Source organism: Artemia franciscana, chromosome 2, assembly GCF_032884065.1.
Source record: "Artemia franciscana chromosome 2, ASM3288406v1, whole genome shotgun sequence".
In the NCBI taxonomy this organism is placed as follows: Eukaryota; Metazoa; Arthropoda; class Branchiopoda; order Anostraca; family Artemiidae; genus Artemia; species Artemia franciscana.
In genome coordinates, this window is record NC_088864.1 from 63,488,902 (window position 1) to 63,513,945 (window position 25,044).

General features: G+C 31.1%; 1 protein-coding gene across 2 annotated transcripts in view; it reads left to right on the forward strand.

Moving 5' to 3' along the window:
- The window catches only part of LOC136043922 (cyclic AMP response element-binding protein A-like), a 294,352-nt gene that overhangs the window by 163,302 nt on the left and 106,006 nt on the right, over positions 1 to 25,044 (forward strand). The window lies entirely within an intron of this gene.

The window sequence follows — 25,044 nt, forward strand, 5'->3', positions numbered from 1 at the left end:
GTAAAGAATGTGATTAAAGGCTCTTTTCCTATTTCAAAAGTTTTAGTTTTCGAGGGTAATAGCTACGTATGTTGAAAAAATGAAGATATTAGACTATTTTATGATTGCAAATGGTAAAGAATGTGATTAAAGGCTCTTTTCCTATTTCAAAAGTTTTAGTTTTCGAGGGTAATAGCTTTGTCTGTGGAAAAAATGAAGATATTAGACTATTTTATGATTGCACATGGTAAAGAATGTGATTAAAGGCTCTTTTCCTATTTCAAAAGTTTTAGTTTTCGACGGTAATAGCTACTCATGTTGAAAAAATGAAGATATTAGACTATTTTATGATTGCAAATGGTAAAGAATGTGATTAAAGGCTCTTTTCCTATTTCAAAAGTTTTAGTTTTCGAGGGTAATAGCTATGTATGTTGAAAAAATGAAGATATTAGACTATTTTATGGCTGCAAATGGTAAAGAATGTGATTAAAGGCTCTTTTCCTAAGTCAAAAGTTTTAGTTTTCGAGGGTAATAGCTACGTATGTTGAAAAAATGAAGATATTAGACTATTTTATGATTGCAAATGGTAAAGAATGTAATTAAAGCCTCTTTTCCTATTTCAAAAGTTTTAGTTTTCGAGGGTAAGAGCTTTGTCTGTGGAAAAAATGAAGATATTAGACAATTTTATGATTGCACATGGTAAAGAATGTGATTAAAGGCTCTTTTCCTATTTCAAAAGTTTTAGTTTTCGAGGGTAATAGCTACGTATGTTGAAAAAATGAAGATATTAGACTATTTTATGATTGCAAATGGTAAAGAATGTGATTAAAGGCTCTTTTCCTATGTCAAAAGTTTTAGTTCTCGAGGGTAATAGCTACGTATGTTGAAAAAATGAAGATATTAGACTATTTTATGATTGCACATGGTAAAGAATGTGATTAAAGGCTCTTTTCCTATGTCAAAAGTTTTAGTTTTCGAGGGTAATAAATACGTATGTTGAAAAAATGAAGATATTAAATTATTTTATGATTGCAAATGGTAAAGAATGTGATTAAAGGCTCTTTTCCTATATCAAAAGTTTTAGTTTTCGAGGGTAATAGCTATGTCTGTGGAAAAAATGAAGATATTAGACAATTTTATGATTGCACATGGTAAAGAATGTGATTAAAGGCTCTTTTCCTATTTCAAAAGTTTTAGTTTTCGAGGGTAATAGCTACTCATGTTGAAAAAATGAAGATATTAGACTATTTTTTGATTGCAAATGGTAAAGAATGTGATTAAAGGCTCTTTTCCTATGTCAAAAGTTTTAGTTTTCGAGGGTAATAGCTACGTATGTTGAAAAAATGAAGATATTAGACAATTTTATGATTGCACATAGTAAAGAATGTGATTAAAGGCTCTTTTCCTATTTCAAAAGTTTAGTTTTTGAGGGTAATAGCTGGGTATGTTGAAAAAATGAAGATATTAGACTATTTTATGATTGCAAATGGTAAAGAATGTGATTAAAGGCTCTTTTCCTATTTCAAAAGTTTTAGTTTTCGAGGGTAATAGCTTTGTCTGTGGAAGAAATGAAGATATTAGACAATTTTATGATTGCACATGGTAAAGAATGTGATTAAAGGCTCTTTTCCTATTTCAAAAGTTTTAGTTTTCGAGGGTAAGAGCTTTGTCTGTGGAAAAAATGAAGATATTAGACAATTTTATGATTGCACATGGTAAAGAATGTGATTAAAGGCGCTTTTCCTATTTCAAAAGTTTTAGTTTTCGAGGGTAATAGCTACATATGTTGAAAAAATGAAGATATTAGACTATTTTATGATTGCAAATGGTAAAGAATGTGATTAAAGGCTCTTTCCTATGTTAAAAGTTTTAGTTTTCGAGGGTAATAGCTACGTATGTTGAAAAAATGAAGATATTAGACTATTTTATGATTGCACATGGTAAAGAATGTGATTAAAGGCTCTTTTCCTATGTCAAAAGTTTTAGTTTTCGAGGGTAATAGCTACTTATGTTGAAAAAATGAAGATATTAGATTATTTTATGATTGCAAATGGTAAAGAATGTGATTAAAGGCTCTTTTCCTATGTCAAAAGTTATAGTTTTCGAGGGTAATAGCTATGTCTGTGGAAAAAATGAAGATATTAGACAATTTTATGATTGCACATGGTAAAGAATGTGATTAAAGGCTCTTTTCCTATTTCAAAAGTTTTAGTTTTCGAGGATAATAGCTACTCATGTTGAAAAAATGAAGATATTAGACTATTTTATGATTGCAAATGGTAAAGAATGTGATTAAAGGCTCTTTTCCTATGTCAAAAGTTTTAGTTTTCGAGGGTAATAGCTACGTATGTTGAAAAAATGAAGATAGTAGACAATTTTATGATTGCACATGGTAAAGAATGTGATTAAAGGCTCTTTTCCTATTTCAAAAGTTTTAGTTTTGGAGGGTAATAGCTACGTATGTTGAAAAAACGAAGATATTAGACTATTTTATGATTGCAAATGGTAAAGAATGTGATTATAGGCTCTTTTCCTATTTCAAAAGTTTTAGTTTTCGAGGGTAGTAGCTTTGTCTGTAGAAAAAATGAAGATATTAGACAATTTTATGATTGCACATGGTAAAGAATGTGATTAAAGGCTCTTTTCCTATTTCAAAAGTTTTAGTTTTCGAGGGTAAAAGCTACGTATGTTGAAAAAATGAAGATATTAGACTATTTTATGATTGCACATGGTAAAGAATGTGATTAAAGGCTCTTTTCCTATTTCAAAAGTTTTAGTTTTCGAGGGTAATAGCTACGTATGTTGAAAAAATGAAGATATTAGACTATTTTATGATTGCAAATGGTAAAGAATGTGATTAAAGGCTCTTTACCTATGTCAAAAGTTTAGTTTTCGAGGGTAATAGCTATGTACGTTGAAAAAATGAAGATATTAGACAATTTTATGATTGCACATAGTAAAGAATGTGATTAAAGGCTCTTTTCCTATTTCAAAAGTTTTAGTTTTCGAGGGTAATAGCTACGTATGTTGAAAAAATGAAGATATTAGACTATTTTATGATTGCAAATGGTAAAGAATGTGATTAAAGGCTCTTTACCTATGTCAAAAGTTTAGTTTTCGAGGGTAAGAGCTACGTATGTTGAAAAAATGAAGATATTAGACTATTTTATGATTAAAGAATGTGCTTAAAGGCTCTTTTCCTATGTCAAAAGTTTTATTTTTCGAGGGTAATAGCTAAGTCTGTGGAAAAAATGAAGATATTAGACTATTTTATGATTGCACATGGTAAAGAATGTGCTTAAAGGCTCTTTTCCTATGTCAAAAGTTTTAGTTTTCGAGGTTAATAGCTATGTCTATGGAAAAAATGAAGATTTTAGACAATTTTATGATTGCAAATGGTAAAGAATGTGATTAAAGGCTCTTTTCCTATTCAAAAGTTCTAGTTTTCGAGGGTAATAGCTACGTATGTTGAAAAAATGAAGATATTAGACTATTTTATGATTGCAAATGGTAAAGAATGTGATTAAAGGCTCTTTTCCTATTTCAAAAGTTTTAGTTTTCGAGGGTAATAGCATTGTCTGTGGAAAAAATGAAGATATTAGACTATTTTATGATTGCACATGGTAAAGAATGTGATTAAAGGCTCTTTTCCTATTTCAACAGTTTTAGTTTTCGACGGTTATAGCTACTCATGTTGAAAAAATGAAGATATTAGACTATTTTATGATTGCAAATGGTAAAGAATGTGATTAAAGGCTCTTTTCCTATTTCAAAAGTTTTAGTTTTCGAGGGTAATAGCTACGTATGTTGAAAAAATGAAGATATTAGACTATTTTATGATTGAAAATGGTAAAGAATGTGATTAAAGGCTCTTTTCCTATTTCAAAAGTTTTAGTTTTCGGGGGTAAGAGCTACGTATGTTGAAAAACTGAAGATATTAGACTATTTATGATTGCAAATGGTAAAGAATGTGATTAAAGGCTCTTTTCCTATTTCAAAAGTTTTAGTTTTCGAGGGTAATAGCTACGTATGTTGAAAAAATGAAGATATTAGACTATTTTATGATTGCAAATGGTAAAGAATGTGATTAAAGGCTCTTTTCCTATTTCAAAAGTTTTAGTTTTCGAGGGTAATAGCTACGTTTGTTGAAAAAATGAAGATATTAGACTATTTCATGGTTGCAAATGGTAAAGAATGTGATTAAAGGCTCTTTTCCTATGTCAAAAGTTTTAGTTTTCGAGGGTAATAGCTACGTATGTTGAAAAAATGAAGATATTAGACTATTTTATGATTGCAAATGGTAAAGAATGTAATTAAAGGCTCTTTTCCTATTTCAAAAGTTTTAGTTTTCGAGGGTAAGAGTTTTGTCTGTGGAAAAAATGAAGATATTAGACAATTTTATGGTTGCACATGGTAAAGAATGTGATTAAAGGCTCTTTTCCTATTTCAAAAGTTTTAGTTTTCGAGGGTAATAGCTACGTATGTTGAAAAAATGAAGATATTAGACTATTTTATGATTGCAAATGGTAAAGAATGTGATTAAAGGCTCTTTTCCTATGTCAAAAGTTTTAGTTTTCGAGGGTAATAGCTACGTATGTTGAAAAAATGAAGATATTAGACTATTTTATGATTGCACATGGTAAAGAATGTGATTAAAGACTCTTTTCCTATGTCAAAAGTTTTAGTTTTCGAGGGTAATAGCTACGTATGTTGAAAAAATGAAGATATTAGATTATTTTATGATTGCAAATGGTAAAGAATGTGATTAAAGGCTCTTTTCCTATCTCAAAAGTTTTAGTTTTCGAGGGTAATAGCTATGTCTTTGGAAAAAATGAAGATATTAGACAATTTTATGATTGCACATGGTAAAGAATGTGATTAAAGGCTCTTTTCCTATTTCAAAAGTTTTAGTTTTCGAGGGTAATAGCTTTGTCTGTGGAAAAAATGAAGATATTAGACAATTTTATGATTGCACATGGTAAAGAATGTGATTAAAGGCTCTTTTCCTATTTCAAAAGTTTTAGTTTTCGAGGGTAATAGCTACGTATGTTGAAAAAATGAAGATATTAGACTATTTTATGATTGCAAATGGTAAAGAATGTGATTAAAGGCTCTTTACCTATGTCAAAAGTTTTAGTTTTCGAGGGTAATAGCTATGTACGTTGAAAAAAATGAAGATATTAGACAATTTTATGATTGCACATAGTAAAGAATGTGATTAAAGGCTCTTTTCCTATTTCAAAAGTTTTAGTTTTCGAGGGTAATAGCTACGTATGTTGAAAAAATGAAGATATTAGATTATTTTATGATTGCAAATGGTAAAGAATGTGATTAAAGGCTCTTTTCCTATGTCAAAAGTTTTAGTTTTCGAGGGTAATAGCTACGTATGTTGAAAAATTGAAGATATTAGACTATTTTATGATTGCACATGGTAAAGAATGTGATTAAAGGCTCTTTTCCTATTTCAAAAGTTTTAGTTTTCGAGGGTAATAGCTACGTATGTTGAAAAAATGAAGATATTAGACTATTTTATTATTGCAAATGGTAAAGAATGTGATTAAAGGCTCTTTTCCTATGTCAAAAGTTTTAGTTTTCGAGGGTAATAGCTAAGTATGTTGAAAAAATGAAGATATTAGACTATTTTATGATTGCACATGGTAAAGAATGTGATTAAAGGCTCTTTTCCTATGTCAAAAGTTTTAGTTTTCGAGGGTAATAGCTACGTATGTTGAAAAAATGAAGATATTAGATTATTTTATGATTGCAAATGGTAAAGAATGTGATTAAAGGCTCTTTTCCTATGTCAAAAATTTTAGTTTTCGAGGGTAATAGCTATGTCTGTGGAAAAAATGAAGATATTAGACAATTTTATGATTGCACATGGTAAAGAATGTGATTAAAGGCTCTTTTCCTCTTTCAAAAGTTTTAATTTTCGAGGGTAATAGCTACGTATGTTGAAAAAATGAAGATATTAGACTATTTTATGATTGCAAATGGTAAAGAATGTGATTAAAGGCTCTTTTCCTATTTCAAAAGTTTTAGTTTTCGAGGGTAATAGCTTTGTCTGTGGAAAAAATTAAGATATTAGACAATTTTATGATTGCACATGGTAAAGATTGTGATTAAAGGCTCTTTTCCTATTTCAAAAGTTTTAGTTTTCGAGGGTAATAGCTACGTATGTTGAAAAAATGAAGATATTAGACTATTTTATGATTGCACATGGTAAAGAATGTGATTAAAGGCTCTTTTCCTATTTCAAAAGTTTTAGTTTTCGAGGGTAATAGCTACGTATGTTGAAAAAATGAAGATATTAGACTATTTTATGATTGCAAATGGTAAAGAATGTGATTAAAGGCTCTTTACCTATGTCAAAAGTTTTAGTTTTCGAGGGTAATAGCTATGAACGTTGAAAAAATGAAGATATTAGACAATTTTATGATTGCACATAGTAAAGAATGTGATTAAAGGCTCTTTTCCTATTTCAAAAGTTTTAGTTTTCGAGGGTAATAGCTACGTATGTTGAAAAAATGAAGATATTAGACTATTTTATGATTGCAAATGGTAAAGAATGTGATTAAAGGCTCTTTTCCTATTTCAAAAGTTTTAGTTTTCGAGGGTAATAGCTTTGTCTGTGGAAGAAATGAAGATATTAGACAATTTTATGATTGCACATGGTAAAGAATGTGATCAAAGGCTCTTTTCCTATTTCAAAAGTTTTAGTTTTCGAGGGTAAGAGCTTTGTCTGTGGAAAAAATGAAGATATTAGACAATTTTATGATTGCACATGGTAAAGAATGTGATTAAAGGCTCTTTTCCTATTTCAAAAGTTTTAGTTTTCGAGGGTAATAGCTACGTATGTTGAAAAAATGAAGATATTAGACAATTTTATGATTGCAAATGGTAAAGAATGTGATTAAAGGCTCTTTTCCTATTTCAAAAGTTTTAGTTTTCGAGGGTAATAGCTACGTATTTTGAAAAAATAAAGATATTAGACTATTTTATGATTGCACATGGTAAAGAATGTGATTAAAGGCTCTTTTCCTATTTCAAAAGTTTTAGTTTTCGAGGGTAATAGCTATGTTAGTGGAAAAAATGAAGATATTAGACAATTTTATGATTGCACAGGGTAAAGAATGTGATTAAAGGCTCTTTTCCTATGTCAAAAGTTTTAGTTTTCGAGGTTAATAGCTACGTATGTTGAAAAAATGAAGATATTAGACTATGTTATGATTGCAAATGGTAAAGAATGTGATTGAAGGCTCTTTTCCTATTTCAAAAGTTTTAGTTTTCGGGGGTAAGAGCTACATATGTTGAAAAACTGAAGATATTAGACTATTTATGATTGCAAATGGTAAAGAATGTGATTAAAGGCTCTTTTCCTATTTCAAAAGTCTTAGTTTTCGAGGGTAATAGCTACGTATGTTGAAAAAATGAAGATATTAGTCTATTTTATGATTGGAAATGGTAAAGAATATGATTAAAGGCTATTTTCCTATTTCAAAAGTTTTAGTTTTCGAGGGTAATAGCTTTGTCTGTGGAAAAAATTAAGATATTAGACTATTTTATGATTGCACATGGTAAAGAATGTGATTAAAGACTCTTTTCCTATTTCAAAAGTTTTAGTTTTCGACGGTAATAGCTACTCATGTTGAAAAAATGAAGATATTAGACTATTTTATGATTGCAAATGGTAAAGAATGTGATTAAAGGCTCTTTTCCTATTTCAAAAGTTCTAGTTTTCGAGGGTAATAGCTACGTATGTTTAAAAAATGAAGATATTAGACTATTTTATGGTTGCAAATGGTAAAGAATGTGATTAAAGGCTCTTTTCCTATGTCAAAAGTTTTAGTTTTCGAGGGTAATAGCTACGTATGTTGAAAAAATGAAGATATTAGACTATTTTATGATTGCAAATGGTAAAAAATGTAATTAAAGGCTATTTTCCTATTTCAAAAGTTTTAGTTTTCGAGGGTAAGAGCTTTGTCTGTGGAAAAAATGAAGATATTAGACTATTTTATGATTGCAAATGGTAAAGAATGTGATTAAAGGCTCTTTTCCTATGTCAAAAGTTTTAGTTTTCGAGGGTAATAGCTACGTATGTTGAAAAATTGAAGATATTAGACTATTTTATGATTGCACATGGTAAAGAATGTGATTAAAGGCTCTTTTCCTATTTCAAAAGTTTTAGTTTTCGAGGGTAATAGCTACGTATGTTGAAAAAATGAAGATATTAGACTATTTTATGATTGCAAATGGTAAAGAATGTGATTAAAGGCTCTTTTCCTATGTCAAAAGTTTTAGTTTTCGAGGGTAATAGCTACGTATGTTGAAAAAATGAAGATATTAGACTATTTTATGATTGCACATGGTAAAGAATGTGATTAAAGGCTCTTTTCCTATGTCAAAAGTTTTAGTTTTCGAGGGTAATAGCTACGTATGTTGATAAAATGAAGATATTAGATTATTTTATGATTGCAAATGGCAAAGAATGTGGTTAAAGGCTCTTTTCCCATGTCAAAAGTTTTAGTTTTCGAGGGTAATAGCTATGTCTGTGGAAAAAATGAAGATATTAGACAATTATATGATTGCACATGGTAAAGAATGTGATTAAAGGCTCTTTTCCTATTTCAAAAGTTTTAGTTTTCGAGGGTAATAGCTACTCATGTTGAAAAAATGAAGATATTAGACTATTTTATGATTGCAAATGGTAAAGAATGTGATTAAAGGCTCTTTTCCTATGTCAAAAGTTTTAGTTTTCAAGGGTAATAGCTACGTATGTTGAAAAAATGAAGATATTAGACTATTTTATGATTACAAATGGTAAAGAATGTGATTAAAGGCTCTTTTCCTATTTCAAAAGTTTTAGTTTTCGAGGGTAATAGCTTTGTCTGTGGAAAAAATGAAGATATTAGACTATTTTATGATTGCACATGGTAAAGAATGTGATTAAAGGCTCTTTTCCTATTTCAAAAGTTTTAGTTTTCGACGGTAATAGCTACTCATGTTGAAAAAATGAAGATATTAGACTATTTTATGATTGCAAATGGTAAAGAATGTGATTAAAGGCTCTTTTCCTATGTCAAAAGGTTTAGTTTTTGAGGGTAATAGCTACGTATGTTGAAAAAATGAAGATATTAGACTATTATATGATTGCAAATGGTAAAGACTGTAATTAAAGGCTCTTTTCCTATTTAAAAAGTTTTAGTTTTCGAGGGTAAGAGCTTTGTCTGTGGAAAAAATGAAGATATTAGACAATTTTATGATTGCACATGGTAAAGAATGTGATTAAAGGCTCTTTTCCTATTTCAAAAGTTTTAGTTTTCGAGGGTAATAGCTACATATGTTGAAAAAATGAAGATATTAGACTATTTTATGATTGCAAATGGTAAAGAATGTGATTAAAGGCTCTTTTCCTATGTCAAAAGTTTTAGTTTTCGAGGGTAATAGCTACGTATGTTGAAAAAATTAAGATATTAGACTATTTTATGATTGCACATGGTAAAGAATGTGATTAAAGGCTCTTTCCTATGTCAAAAGTTTTAGTTTTCGAGGGTAATAGCTACGTATGTTGAAAAAATGAAGATGTTAGACTATTTTATGATTGCAACTGGTAAAGAATGTGATTAAAGGCTCTTTTCCTATGTCAAAAGTTTTAGTTTTCGAGGGTAATAGCTACGTATGTTGAAAAAATGAAGATATTAGACAATTTTATGATTGCAAATGGTAAAGAATGTGATTAAATGCTCTTTTCCTATTTCAAAAGTTTTAGTTTTCGAGGGTAATAGCTTTGTCTGTGGAAGAAATGAAGATATTAGACAATTTTATGATTGCACATGGTAAAGAATGTGATTAAAGGCTCTTTTCCTATTTCAAAAGTTTTAGTTTCGAGGGTAATAGCTACGTATGTTGAAAAAATGAAGATATTAGACTATTTTATGATTGCAAATGGTAAAGAATGCTCTTTTCTATGTCAAAAGTTTTAGTTTTCGAGGGTAATAGCTAAGTATGTTGAAAAAATGAAGATATTAGACTATTTTATGATTGCACATGGTAAAGAATGTGATTAAAGGCTCTTTTCCTATGTCAAAAGTTTTAGTTTTCGAGGGTAATAGCTAAGTATGTTGAAAAAATGAAGATGTTAGACTATTTTATGATTGCAAATGGTAAAGAATGTGATTAAAGGCTCTTTTCCTATGTCAAAAGTTTTAGTTTTCGAGGGTAATAGCTAAGTATTTTGAAAAAATGAAGATATTAGACTATTTTATGATTGCACATGGTAAAGAATGTGATTAAAGGCTCTTTTCCTATTTCAAAAGTTTTAGTTTTCGAGGGTAATAGCTACGTCTGTGGAAAAAATGAAGATGTTAGACAATTTTATGATTGCACAGGGTAAAGAATGTGATTAAAGGCTCTTTTCCTATGTCAAAAGTTTTAGTTTTCGGGGGTAAGAGCTACGTATGTTGAAAAACTGAAGATATTAGACTATTTATGATTGCAAATGGTAAAGAATGTGATTAAAGGCTCTTTTCCTATTTCAAAAGTTTTAGTTTTCGAGGTTAATAGCTACGTATGTTGAAAAAATGAAGATATTAGACTATTTTATGATTGCAAATGGTAAAGAATGTGATTAAAGGCTCTTTTCCTATTTCAAAAGTTTTAGTTTTCGGGGGTAAGAGCTACGTATGTTGAAAAACTGAAGATATTAGACTATTTATGATTGGAAATGGTAAAGAATGTGATTAAAGGATCTTTTCCTATTTCAAAAGTTTTAGTTTTCGAGGGTAATAGCTACGTATGTTGAAAAAATGAAGATATTAGACTATTTTATGATTGCAAATGGTAAAAAATGTGATTAAAGGCTCTTTTCCTATTTCAAAAGTTTTAGTTTTCGAGGGTAATAGCTACGTATGTTTAAAAAATGAAGATATTAGACTATTTTATGATTGCACATGGTAACGAATGTGATTAAAGGCTCTTTTCCAATTTCAAAAGTTTTAGTTTTCGACGGTAATAGCTACTCATGTTGAAAAAATGAAGATATTAGACTATTTCATGATTGCAAATGGTAAAGAATGTGATTAAAGGCTCTTTTCCTATTTCAAAAGTTTTAGTTTTCGAGGGTAATAGCTACGTATGTTTAAAAAATGAAGATATTAGACTATTTTATGGTTGCAAATGGTAAAGAATGTGATTAAAGGCTCTTTTCCTATGTCAAAAGTTTTAGTTTTCGAGGGTAATAGCTACGTATGTTGAAAAAATGAAGATATTAGACTATTTTATGATTACAAATGGTAAAGAATGCAATTAAAGGCTCTTTTCCTATTTCAAAAGTTTTAGTTTTCGAGGGTAAGAGCTTTGTCTGTGGAAAAAATGAAGATATTAGACAATTTTATGATTGCACATGGTAAAGAATGTGTTTAAAGGCTCTTTTCCTATTTCAAAAGTTTTAGTTTTCGAAGGTAATAGCTACGTATGTTGAAAAAATGAAGATATTAGACTATTTTATGATTGCAAATGGTAAAGAATGTGATTAAAGGCTCTTTTCCTATGTAAAAGTTTTAGTTTTCGAGGGTAATAGCTACGTATGTTGAAAAATTGAAGATATTAGACTATTTTATAATTGCACATGGTAAAGAATGTGATTAAAGGCTCTTTTCCTATTTCAAAAGTTTTAGTTTTCGAGGGTAATAGCTTTGTCTGTGGAAAAAATGAAGATATTAGACTATTTTATGATTGCATAAGGTAAAGAATGTGATTAAAGGCCTATTTTCCATTTCAAAAGTTTTAGTTTTCAACGGTAATAGCTACTCATGTTGAAAAAATGAAGATATTAGACTATTTTATGGTTGCAAATGGTAAAGAATGTGATTAAAGGCTCTTTTCCTATGTCAAAAGTTTTAGTTTTCAAGGGTAATAGCTACGTATGTTGAAAAAATGAAGATATTAGACTATTTTATGATTGCAAATGGTAAAGAATGTGATTAAAGGCTCTTTTCCTATTTCAAAATATTTAGTTTTCGGGGGTAAGAGCTACGTATGTTGAAAAACTGAAGATATTAGACTATTTATGATTGCAAATGGTAAAGAATGTGATTAAAGGCTCTTTTCCTATTTCAAAAGTTTTAGTTTTCGAGGGTAATAGCTTTGTCTGTGGAAAAAATGAAGATATTAGACTATTTTATGATTGCACATGGTAAAGAATGTGATTAAAGGCTCTTTTCCTATTTCAAAAGTTTTAGTTTTCGAGGGTAATAGCTTTGTCTGTGGAAAAAATGAAGATATTAGACTATTTTATGATTGCACAAGGTAAAGAATGTGATTAAAGGCTCTTTTCCTATTTCAAAAGTTTTACTTTTCGACGGTAATAGCTACTCATGTTGAAAAAATGAAGATATTAGACTATTTTATGATTGCAAATGGTAAAGAATGTGATTAAAGGCTCTTTTCCTATTTCAAAAGTTTTAGTTTTCGAGGGTAATAGCTACGTATGTTGAAAAAATGAAGATATTAGACTATTTTATGGTTGCAAATGGTAAAGAATGTGATTAAAAGCTCTTTTCCTATGTCAAAAGTTTTAGTTTTCGAGGGTAATAGCTACGTATGTTGAAAAAATGAAGATATTAGACTATTTTATGATTGCAAATGGTAAAGAATGTAATTAAAGGCTCTTTTCCTATTTCAAAAGTTTTAGTTTTCGAGGGTAAGAGCTTAGTCTGTGGAAAAAATGAAGATATTAGACAATTTTATGATTGCACATGGTAAAGAATGTGATTAAAGGCTCTTTTCCTATTTCAAAAGTTTTAGTTTTCGAGGGTAATAGCTACGTATGTTGAAAAAATGAAGATATTAGACTATTTTATGATTGCAAATGGTAAAGAATGTGATTAAAGGCTCTTTTCCTATGTCAAAAGGTTTAGTTTTCGAGGGTAATAGCTACGTATGTTGAAAAAATTAAGATATTAGACTATTTTATGATTGCAAATGGTAAAGAATGTAATTAAAGGCTCTTTTCCTATTTCAAAAATTTTAGTTTTCGAGGGTAAGAGCTTTGTCTGTGGAAAAAATGAAGATATTAGACAATTTTATGATTGCACATGGTAAGGAATGTGATTAAAGGCTCTTTTCCTATTTCAAAAGTTTTAGTTTTCGAGGGTAATAGCTACGTATGTTGAAAAAATGAAGATATTAGACTATTTTATGATTGCAAATGGTAAAGAATGTGATTAAAGGCTCTTTTCCTATGTCAAAAGTTTTAGTTTTCGAGGGTAACAGCTACGTATGTTGAAAAAATTAAGATATTAGACTATTTTATGATTGCACATGGTAAAGAATGTGATTAAAGGCTCTTTTCCTGTGTCAAAAGTTTTAGTTTTCGAGGATAATAGCTACGTATGTTGAAAAAATGAAGATGTTAGACTATTTTATGATTGCAACTGGTAAAGAATGTGATTAAAGGCTCTTTTCCTATGTCAAAAGTTTTAGTTTTCGAGGGTAATAGCTACGTATGTTGAAAAAATGAAGATATTAGACTATTTTATGATTGCACATGGTAAAGAATGTGATTAAAGGCTCTTTTCCTATTTCAAAAGTTTTAGTTTTCGAGGGTAATAGCTATGTCTGTGGAAAAAATTAAGATATTAGACAATTTTATGATTGCACAGGGTAAAGAATGTTATTAAAGGCTCTTTTCCTATTTCAAAAGTGTTAGTTTTCGGGGGTAAGAGCTACGTATGTTGAAAAACTGAAGATAGTAGACTATTTATGATTGCAAATGGTAAAGAATGTGATTAAAGGCTCTTTTCCTATTTCAAAAGTTTTAGTTTTCGAGGGTAATAGCTACGTATGTTGAAAAAATGAAGATATTAGACTATGTTATGGTTGCAAAGGGTAAAGAATGTGATTCAAGGCTCTTTTCCTATTTCAAAAGTTTTAGTTTTCGAGGGTAATAGCTACGTATGTTGAAAAAATTGAGGTATTAGACTATTTTATGATTGCAAATGGTAAAGAATGTGATTAAAGGCTCTTTTCCTATTTCAAAAGTTTTAGTTTCCGAGGGTAATTCAAGTTCAAGTTCAATTTCCTTTTATTACCAATATCCATCCATTTATAAACAAAAAATATCCCAAAGGGCTCAATGGCCCGTTATTTGGAAAAAAAAAAACAACAAAACAAAACATAAATAACTATTAATTACATTCACACTTAAAATATATTTAGAGTCTACTCACCAATCCTCACCCGAGTACAACCGGTCTCCGCACCACCTACTTACAAAAATAAATAGAAATAAAAAAATATATATACATCGAGGATCCAACACTTACACCACCCAAATCTAAATAAATAAATTCAATCTAAATAATTAAATAAATAAATTAAATCTTGATAACTAAACAATATAAATAACTGATCAATATTATAATTTAATTTTTTTTTTTTTCATTAAAAAATTCTTCAACTGTTTCTTGAAGGATCCTGTGGTACAGGACCGTCGAATCCCAACAGGAATGGAATTCCAGGCTCGTCCGACAGCAACTATCAGACCAAAGTCCGAGCGCACTGCAGGGGTGGATGGCACTAGCACATCATCCTTGTTTCTAGTTTCATAAGGACTGACATTTCGAACAATTTCAAAAAGCCCGGAAAAACTTGATGGAAGGTCTCCACGGAAATACTGAAACGCAATGAAAGAGAGGTGTAATGTATGAATATCTTTAATCTTCAGAAGTTCAACAGAAATATGGGTGGTAGACTGAAGAACTTTTGCTGCTTTCAGTTGGAGATTATGTAAAGGTGTAAGCACAGATGGAAATGTTGACATCCACACTGACGAGCAGTAGCATAAATAAGGGTAAATAAGAGAGAAATATAATAGACGAAGGATAGAGAAAGGAAAGACTCGCTTCAGCTTTCGAATAATTCCAAGGCCTCGAGAAACCTTGAATCTCATTGACTCAGTATGCCGTTTGAAAGATAGATTTTCATCCAGAAGTATCCCAAGGAATCGAATAAACCGGTCGAATAAACCGGGCGGGATATGGATCCCTTAGATGTTTTAAGCTCTGTCACTGTAGGGCAGCTTTTGCCTATGCGGGAGAATATAAGAAGAAACGATTTTTTTACATTCAAAGCTAACAAATTTGCATCAAACCAACGATATATGTTTTCTGCCATCAATTGTAGCTTGAGGATAAGAGATGATTCATCAGGCGCTGCAGCCCCCAGGGTGGTGTCGTCGGTGAATGCAAAGAGTTCTTCATGTTGACCAAGCGTATCCAAGGCTTCAACCACAGCATCTCCTTTCTGGCACAAATGACAACAGAAATCAGATCGTGGGTTGCTAAATAGTCGATAGAGGTCGTTGACATATATGAGGAAAAGGGATGGCCCAAGAACTGAGCCTTGTGGCACTCCATATTCGACTGGAATATGCTCATCAGAAGCTTCAACTGCAATGGATCGGCCAGTTAGGAATGAAGAAAACCAGGACAGAGCTTCTCCACGAACGCCTTGATGCGACAACTTACCAATAAGTATCTCGTGTGTGAGGCTGTCAAAAGCTTTCTTCACATCAAGGAATATTGCCGCAGGTATAAGGCCGAAGTCTACAGACTAATAGCTACGTATGTTGAAAAAATGAAGATATTAGACTATTTTATGATTGCAAATGGTAAAGAATGTGATTAAAGGCTCTTTCCCTATTTCAAAAGTTTTAGTTTTCGAGGGTAATAGCTACGTATGTCGAAAAAATTAAGGTATTAGACTATTTTATGATTGCACATGGTAAAGAATGTGATTAAAGGCTCTTTTCCTATTTCAAAAGTTTTAGTTTTCGAGGGTAATAGCTTTGTCTGTGGAAAAAATGAAGATATTAGACTATTTTATGATTGCAAATGGTAAAGAATGTGATTAAAGGCTCTTTTCCTATTTCAAAAGTTTTAGTTTTCGAGGGTAATAGCTACGTATGTTGAAAAAATGAAGATATTAGACTATTTTATGATTGCAAATGGTAAAGAATGTGATTAAAGGCTCTTTTCCTATTTCAAAAAGTTTAGTTTTCGAGGGTAATAGCTACGTATGTTGAAAAAATGAAGATATTAGACTATTTTATGATTGCAAATGGTAAAGAATGTGATTAAAGGCTCTTTTCCTATGTCAAAAGTTTTAGTTTTCGAGGGTAATAGCTACGTATGTTGAAAAAATGAAGATATTAGACTATTTTATTATTGCAAATGGTAAAGAATGTGACTAAAGGCTCTTTTCCTATGTCAAAAGTTTTAGTTTTCGGGGGTAATAGCTACGTATGTTGAAAAAATGAAGATATTAGACTATTTTATGATTGCAAATGGTAAAGAATGTGATTAAAGGCTCTTTTCCTATTTCAAAAGTTTTAGTTTTCGAGGGTAATAGCTACGTATGTTGAAAAAATGAAGATATTAGACAATTTTATGATTGCAAATGGTAAAGAATGTGATTAAAGGCTCTTTTCCTATGTCAAAAGTTTTAGTTTTCGAGGGTAACAGCTACGTATGTTGAAAAAATTAAGATATTAGACTATTTTATGACTGCAAATGGTAAAGAATGTGATTAAAGGCTCTTTTCCTGTGTCAAAAGTTTTAGTTTTCGAGGATAATAGCTACGTATGTTGAAAAAATGAAGATGTTAGACTATTTTATGATTGCAACTGGTAAAGAATGTGATTAAAGGCTCTTTTCCTATGTCAAAAGTTTTAGTTTTCGAGGGTAATAGCTACGTATGTTGAAAAAATGAAGATATTAGACTATTTTATGATTGCACATGGTAAAGAATGTGATTAAAGGCTCTTTTCCTATTTCAAAAGTTTTAGTTTTCGAGGGTAATAGCTATGTCTGTGGAAAAAATGAAGATATTAGACAATTTTATGATTGCACAGGGTAAAGAATGTTATTAAAGGCTCTTTTCCTATTTCAAAAGTGTTAGTTTTCGGGGGTAAGAGCTACGTATGTTGAAAAACTGAAGATAGTAGACTATTTATGATTGCAAATGGTAAAGAATGTGATTAAAGGCTCTTTTCCTATTTCAAAAGTTTTAGTTTTCGAGGGTAATAGCTACGTATGTTGAAAAAATGAAGATATTAGACTATGTTATGGTTGCAAAGGGTAAAGAATGTGATTCAAGGCTCTTTTCCTATTTCAAAAGTTTTAGTTTTCGAGGGTAATAGCTACGTATGTTGAAAAAATTGAGGTATTAGACTATTTTATGATTGCAAATGGTAAAGAATGTGATTAAAGGCTCTTTTCCTATTTCAAAAGTTTTAGTTTCCGAGGGTAATTCAAGTTCAAGTTCAAGTTCCTTTTATTACCAATATCCATCCATTTATAAACAAAAAATATCCCAAAGGGCTCAATGGCCCGTTATTTGGAAAAAAAAAAACAACAAAACAAAACATAAATAACTATTAATTACATTCACACTTAAAATATATTTAGAGTCTACTCACCAATCCTCACCCGAGTACAACCGGTCTCCGCACCACCTACTTACAAAAAATAAATAGAAATAAAAAAATATATATACATCGAGGATCCAACACTCACACCACCCAAATCTAAATAAATAAATTCAATCTAAATAATTAAATAAATAAATTAAATCTTGATAACTAAACAATATAAATAACTGATCAATATTATAATTTAATTTATTTTTTTGATTAAAAAATTCTTCAACCGTTTCTTGAAGGATCCTGTGGTACAGGACCGTCGAATCCCAACAGGAATGGAATTCCAGGCACGTCCGACAGCAACTATCAGACCAAAGTCCGAGCGCACTGCAGGGGTGGATGGCACTAGCACATCATCCTTGTTTCTAGTTTCATAAGGACTGACATTTCGAACAATTTCAAAAAGCCCGGAAAAACTTGATGGAAGGTCTCCACGAAAATACTGAAACGCAATGAAAGAGAGGTGTAATGTATGAATATCTTTAATCTTCAGAAGTTCAACAGAAATATGGGTGGTAGACTGAAGAACTTTTGCTGCTTTCAGTTGGAGATTATGTAAAGGTGTAAGCACAGATGGAAATGTTGACATCCACACTGACGAGCAGTAGCATAAATAAGGGTAAATAAGAGAGAAATATAATAGACGAAGGATAGAGAAAGGAAAGACTCGCTTCAGCTTTCGAATAATTCCAAGGCCTCGAGAAACCTTTAATCTCATTGACTCAGTATGCCGTTTGAAAGATAGATTTTCATCCAGAAGTATCCCAAGGAATCGAATAAACCGGTCGAATAAACCGGGCGGGATATGGATCCCTTAGATGTTTTAAGCTCTGTCACTGTAGGGCAGCTTTTGCCTATGCGGGAGAATATAAGAAAAAACGATTTTTTTACATTCAAAGCTAACAAATTTGCATCAAACCAACGATATATGTTTTCTGCCATCAATTGTAGCTTGAGGATAAGAGATGATTCATCAGGCGCTGCAGCCCCCAGGGTGGTGTCGTCGGCGAATGCAAAGAGTTCTTCATGTTGACCAAGCGTATCCAAGGCTTCAACCACAGCATCTCCTTTCTGGCACAAATGACAACAGAAATCAGATCGTGGGCTGCTAAATAGTCGATAGAGGTCGTTGACATATATGAGGAAAAGGGATGGCCCAAGAACTGAGCCTTGTGGCACTCCATATTCGACTGGAATATGCTCATCAGAAGCTTCAACTGCAATGGATCGGCCAGTTAGGAATGAAGAAAACCAGGACAGAGCTTCTCCACGAACGCCTTGATGCGACAACTTACCAATAAGTATCTCGTGTGTGAGGCTGTCAAAAGCTTTCGTCACATCAAGGAATATTTTCGCAGGTATAAGGCCGAAGTCTACAGACTAATAGCTACGTATGTTGAAAAAATGAAGATATTAGACTATTTTATGATTGCAAATGGTAAAGAATGTGATTAAAGGCTCTTTTCCTATTTCAAAAGTTTTAGTTTTCGAGGGTAATAGCTACGTATGTCGAAAAAATTAAGGTATTAGACTATTTTATGATTGCACATGGTAAAGAATGTGATTAAAGGCTCTTTCCCTATTTCAAAAGTTTTAGTTTTCGAGGGTAATAGCTTTGTCTGTGGAAAAAATGAAGATATTAGACTATTTTATGATTGCAAATGGTAAAGAATGTGATTAAAGGCTCTTTTCCTATTTCAAAAGTTTTAGTTTTCGAGGGTAATAGCTACGTATGTTGAAAAAATGAAGATATTAGACTATTTTATGATTGCAAATGGTAAAGAATGTGATTAAAGGCTCTTTTCCTATTTCAAAAAGTTTAGTTTTCGAGGGTAACAGCTACGTATGTTGAAAAAATGAAGATATTAGACTATTTTATGATTGCAAATGGTAAAGAATGTGATTAAAGGCTCTTTTCCTATGTCAAAAGTTTTAGTTTTCGAGGGTAATAGCTACGTATGTTGAAAAAATGAAGATATTAGACTATTTTATGATTGCAAATGGTAAAGAATGTGACTAAAGGCTCTTTTCCTATGTCAAAAGTTTTAGTTTTCGGGGGTAATAGCTACGTATGTTGAAAAAATGAAGATATTAGACTATTTTATGATTGCAAATGGTGAAGAATGTGATTAAAGGCTCTTTTGCTATTTCAAAAGTTTTAGTTTTCGAGGGTAATAGCTACGTATGTTGAAAAAATGAAGATATTAGACAATTTTATGATTGCAAATGGTAAAGAATGTGATTAAAGGCTCTTTTCCTATTTCAAAAGTTTTAGTTTCCGAGGGTAATAGCTACGTATGTTGAAAAAATGAAGATATTAGACTATTTTATGATTGCAAATGTTAAAGAATGTGATTAAAGGCTCTTTTCCTATTTCAAAAAGTTTAGTTTTCAAGGGTAATAGCTACGTATGTTGAAAAAATGAAGATATTAGACTATTTTATGATTGCAAATGGTAAAGAATGTGATTATAGGCTCTTTTCCTATGTCAAAAGTTTTAGTTTTCGAGGGTAATAGCTACGTATGTTGAAAAAATGAAGATATTAGACTATTTTATGATTGCAAATGGTAAAGAATGTGATTAAAGGCTCTTTTCCTATGTCAAAAGTTTTAGTTTTCGGGGGTAATAGCTACGTATGTTGAAAAAATAAAGATATTAGACTATTTTATGATTGCAAATGGTAAAGAATGTGATTAAAGGCTCTTTTCCTATTTCAAAAGTTTTAGTTTTCGAGGGTAATAGCTACGTATGTTGAAAAAATGAAGATATTAGACTATTTTATGATTGCAAATGGTAAAGAATGTGATTAAAGGCTCTTTTCCTATTTCAAAAGTTTTAGTTTTCGAGGGTAATAGCTACGTATGTTAAAAAAATGAAGGTATTAGACTATTTTATGATTGCACATGGTAAAGAATGTGATTAAAGGCTCTTTTCCTATGTCAAAAGTTTTAGTTTTCGGGGGTAACAGCTACGTATGTTGAAAAAATTAAGATATTAGACTATTTTATGATTGCACATGGTAAAGAATGTGATTAAAGGCTCTTTTCCTGTGTCAAAAGTTTTAGTTTTCGAGGATAATAGCTACGTATGTTGAAAAAATGAAGATGTTAGACTATTTTATGATTGCAACTGGTAAAGAATGTGATTAAAGGCTCTTTTCCTATGTCAAAAGTTTTAGTTTTCGAGGGTAATAGCTACGTATGTTGAAAAAATGAAGATATTAGACTATTTTATGATTGCACATGGTAAAGAATGTGATTAAAGGCTCTTTTCCTATTTCAAAAGTTTTAGTTTTCGAGGGTAATAGCTATGTCTGTGGAAAAAATGAAGATATTAGACAATTTTATGATTGCACAGGGTAAAGAATGTTATTAAAGGCTCTTTTCCTATTTCAAAAGTGTTAGTTTTCGGGGGTAAGAGCTACGTATGTTGAAAAACTGAAGATAGTAGACTATTTATGATTGCAAATGGTAAAGAATGTGATTAAAGGCTCTTTTCCTATTTCAAAAGTTTTAGTTTTCGAGGGTAATAGCTACGTATGTTGAAAAAATGAAGATATTAGACTATGTTATGGTTGCAAAGGGTAAAGAATGTGATTCAAGGCTCTTTTCCTATTTCAAAAGTTTTAGTTTTCGAGGGTAATAGCTACGTATGTTGAAAAAATTGAGGTATTAGACTATTTTATGATTGCAAATGGTAAAGAATGTGATTAAAGGCTCTTTTCCTATTTCAAAAGTTTTAGTTTCCGAGGGTAATTCAAGTTCAAGTTCAAGTTCCTTTTATTACCAATATCCATCCATTTATAAACAAAAAATATCCCAAAGGGCTCAATGGCCCGTTATTTGGAAAAAAAAAAACAACAAAACAAAACATAAATAACTATTAATTACATTCACACTTAAAATATATTTAGAGTCTACTCACCAATCCTCACCCGAGTACAACCGGTCTCCGCACCACCTACTTACAAAAAATAAATAGAAATAAAAAAATATATATACATCGAGGATCCAACACTCACACCACCCAAATCTAAATAAATAAATTCAATCTAAATAATTAAATAAATAAATTAAATCTTGATAACTAAACAATATAAATAACTGATCAATATTATAATTTAATTTATTTTTTTGATTAAAAAATTCTTCAACCGTTTCTTGAAGGATCCTGTGGTACAGGACCGTCGAATCCCAACAGGAATGGAATTCCAGGCACGTCCGACAGCAACTATCAGACCAAAGTCCGAGCGCACTGCAGGGGTGGATGGCACTAGCACATCATCCTTGTTTCTAGTTTCATAAGGACTGACATTTCGAACAATTTCAAAAAGCCCGGAAAAACTTGATGGAAGGTCTCCACGAAAATACTGAAACGCAATGAAAGAGAGGTGTAATGTATGAATATCTTTAATCTTCAGAAGTTCAACAGAAATATGGGTGGTAGACTGAAGAACTTTTGCTGCTTTCAGTTGGAGATTATGTAAAGGTGTAAGCACAGATGGAAATGTTGACATCCACACTGACGAGCAGTAGCATAAATAAGGGTAAATAAGAGAGAAATATAATAGACGAAGGATAGAGAAAGGAAAGACTCGCTTCAGCTTTCGAATAATTCCAAGGCCTCGAGAAACCTTTAATCTCATTGACTCAGTATGCCGTTTGAAAGATAGATTTTCATCCAGAAGTATCCCAAGGAATCGAATAAACCGGTCGAATAAACCGGGCGGGATATGGATCCCTTAGATGTTTTAAGCTCTGTCACTGTAGGGCAGCTTTTGCCTATGCGGGAGAATATAAGAAAAAACGATTTTTTTTACATTCAAAGCTAACAAATTTGCATCAAACCAACGATATATGTTTTCTGCCATCAATTGTAGCTTGAGGATAAGAGATGATTCATCAGGCGCTGCAGCCCCCAGGGTGGTGTCGTCGGCGAATGCAAAGAGTTCTTCATGTTGACCAAGCGTATCCAAGGCTTCAACCACAGCATCTCCTTTCTGGCACAAATGACAACAGAAATCAGATCGTGGGCTGCTAAATAGTCGATAGAGGTCGTTGACATATATGAGGAAAAGGGATGGCCCAAGAACTGAGCCTTGTGGCACTCCATATTCGACTGGAATATGCTCATCAGAAGCTTCAACTGCAATGGATCGGCCAGTTAGGAATGAAGAAAACCAGGACAGAGCTTCTCCACGAACGCCTTGATGCGACAACTTACCAATAAGTATCTCGTGTGTGAGGCTGTCAAAAGCTTTCGTCACATCAAGGAATATTTTCGCAGGTATAAGGCCGAAGTCTACAGACTAATAGCTACGTATGTTGAAAAAATGAAGATATTAGACTATTTTATGATTGCAAATGGTAAAGAATGTGATTAAAGGCTCTTTTCCTATTTCAAAAGTTTTAGTTTTCGAGGGTAATAGCTACGTATGTCGAAAAAATTAAGGTATTAGACTATTTTATGATTGCACATGGTAAAGAATGTGATTAAAGGCTCTTTCCCTATTTCAAAAGTTTTAGTTTTCGAGGGTAATAGCTTTGTCTGTGGAAAAAATGAAGATATTAGACTATTTTATGATTGCAAATGGTAAAGAATGTGATTAAAGGCTCTTTTCCTATTTCAAAAGTTTTAGTTTTCGAGGGTAATAGCTACGTATGTTGAAAAAATGAAGATATTAGACTATTTTATGATTGCAAATGGTAAAGAATGTGATTAAAGGCTCTTTTCCTATTTCAAAAAGTTTAGTTTTCGAGGGTAACAGCTACGTATGTTGAAAAAATGAAGATATTAGACTATTTTATGATTGCAAATGGTAAAGAATGTGATTAAAGGCTCTTTTCCTATGTCAAAAGTTTTAGTTTTCGAGGGTAATAGCTACGTATGTTGAAAAAATGAAGATATTAGACTATTTTATGATTGCAAATGGTAAAGAATGTGACTAAAGGCTCTTTTCCTATGTCAAAAGTTTTAGTTTTCGGGGGTAATAGCTACGTATGTTGAAAAAATGAAGATATTAGACTATTTTATGATTGCAAATGGTGAAGAATGTGATTAAAGGCTCTTTTGCTATTTCAAAAGTTTTAGTTTTCGAGGGTAATAGCTACGTATGTTGAAAAAATGAAGATATTAGACAATTTTATGATTGCAAATGGTAAAGAATGTGATTAAAGGCTCTTTTCCTATTTCAAAAGTTTTAGTTTCCGAGGGTAATAGCTACGTATGTTGAAAAAATGAAGATATTAGACTATTTTATGATTGCAAATGTTAAAGAATGTGATTAAAGGCTCTTTTCCTATTTCAAAAAGTTTAGTTTTCGGGGGTAATAGCTACGTATGTTGAAAAAATAAAGATATTAGACTATTTTATGATTGCAAATGGTAAAGAATGTGATTAAAGGCTCTTTTCCTATTTCAAAAGTTTTAGTTTTCGAGGGTAATAGCTACGTATGTTGAAAAAATGAAGATATTAGACTATTTTATGATTGCAAATGGTAAAGAATGTGATTAAAGGCTCTTTTCCTATTTCAAAAGTTTTAGTTTTCGAGGGTAATAGCTACGTATGTTGAAAAAATGAAGGTATTAGACTATTTTATGATTGCACATGGTAAAGAATGTGATTAAAGGCTCTTTTCCTATTTCAAAAGTTTTAGTTTTCGAGGGTAATAGCTACGTATGTTGAAAAAATGAAGGTATTAGACTATTTTATGATTGCACATGGTAAAGAATGTGATTAAAGGCTCTTTTTCTATTTCAAAAGTTTTAGTTTTCGAGGGTAATAGCTTTGTCTGTGGAAAAAATGAAGATATTAGACTATTTTATGATTGCAAATGGTAAAGAATGTGATTAAAGGCTCTTTTCCTATTTCAAAAGTTTTAGTTTTCGAGGGTAATAGCTACGTATGTTGAAAAAATGAAGATATTAGACTATTTTATGACTGCAAATGGTAAAGAATGTGATTAAAGGCTCTTTTCCTATTTCAAGAAGTTTAGTTTTCGAGGGTAATAGCTACGTATGTTGAAAAAATGAAGATATTAGACTATTTTATGATTGCAAATGGTAAAGAATGTGATTATAGGCTCTTTTCCTATTTCAAAAGTTTTAGTTTTCGAGGGTAATAGCTACGTATGTTGAAAAAATGAAGATATTAGACTATTTTATGACTGCAAATGGTAAAGAATGTGATTAAAGGCTCTTTTCCTATTTCAAGAATTTTAGTTTTCGAGGGTAATAGCTACGTATGTTGAAAAAATGAAGATATTAGACTATTTTATGATTGCAAATGGTAAAGAATGTGATTATAGGCTCTTTTCCTATGTAAAAAGTTTTAGTTTTCGAGGGTAATAGCTGCGTATGTTGAAAAAATGAAGATATTAGACTATTTTATGATTGCAGATGGTAAAGAATGTGATTAAAGGCTCTTTTCCTATGTCAAAAGTTTTAGTTTTCGAGGGTAATAGCTACGTATGTTGAAAAAATGAAGATATTAGACTATTTTATGATTGCAAATGGTAAAGAATGTGATTAAAGGCTCTTTTCCTATTTCAAAAAGTTTAGTTTTCGAGGGTAATAGCTACGTA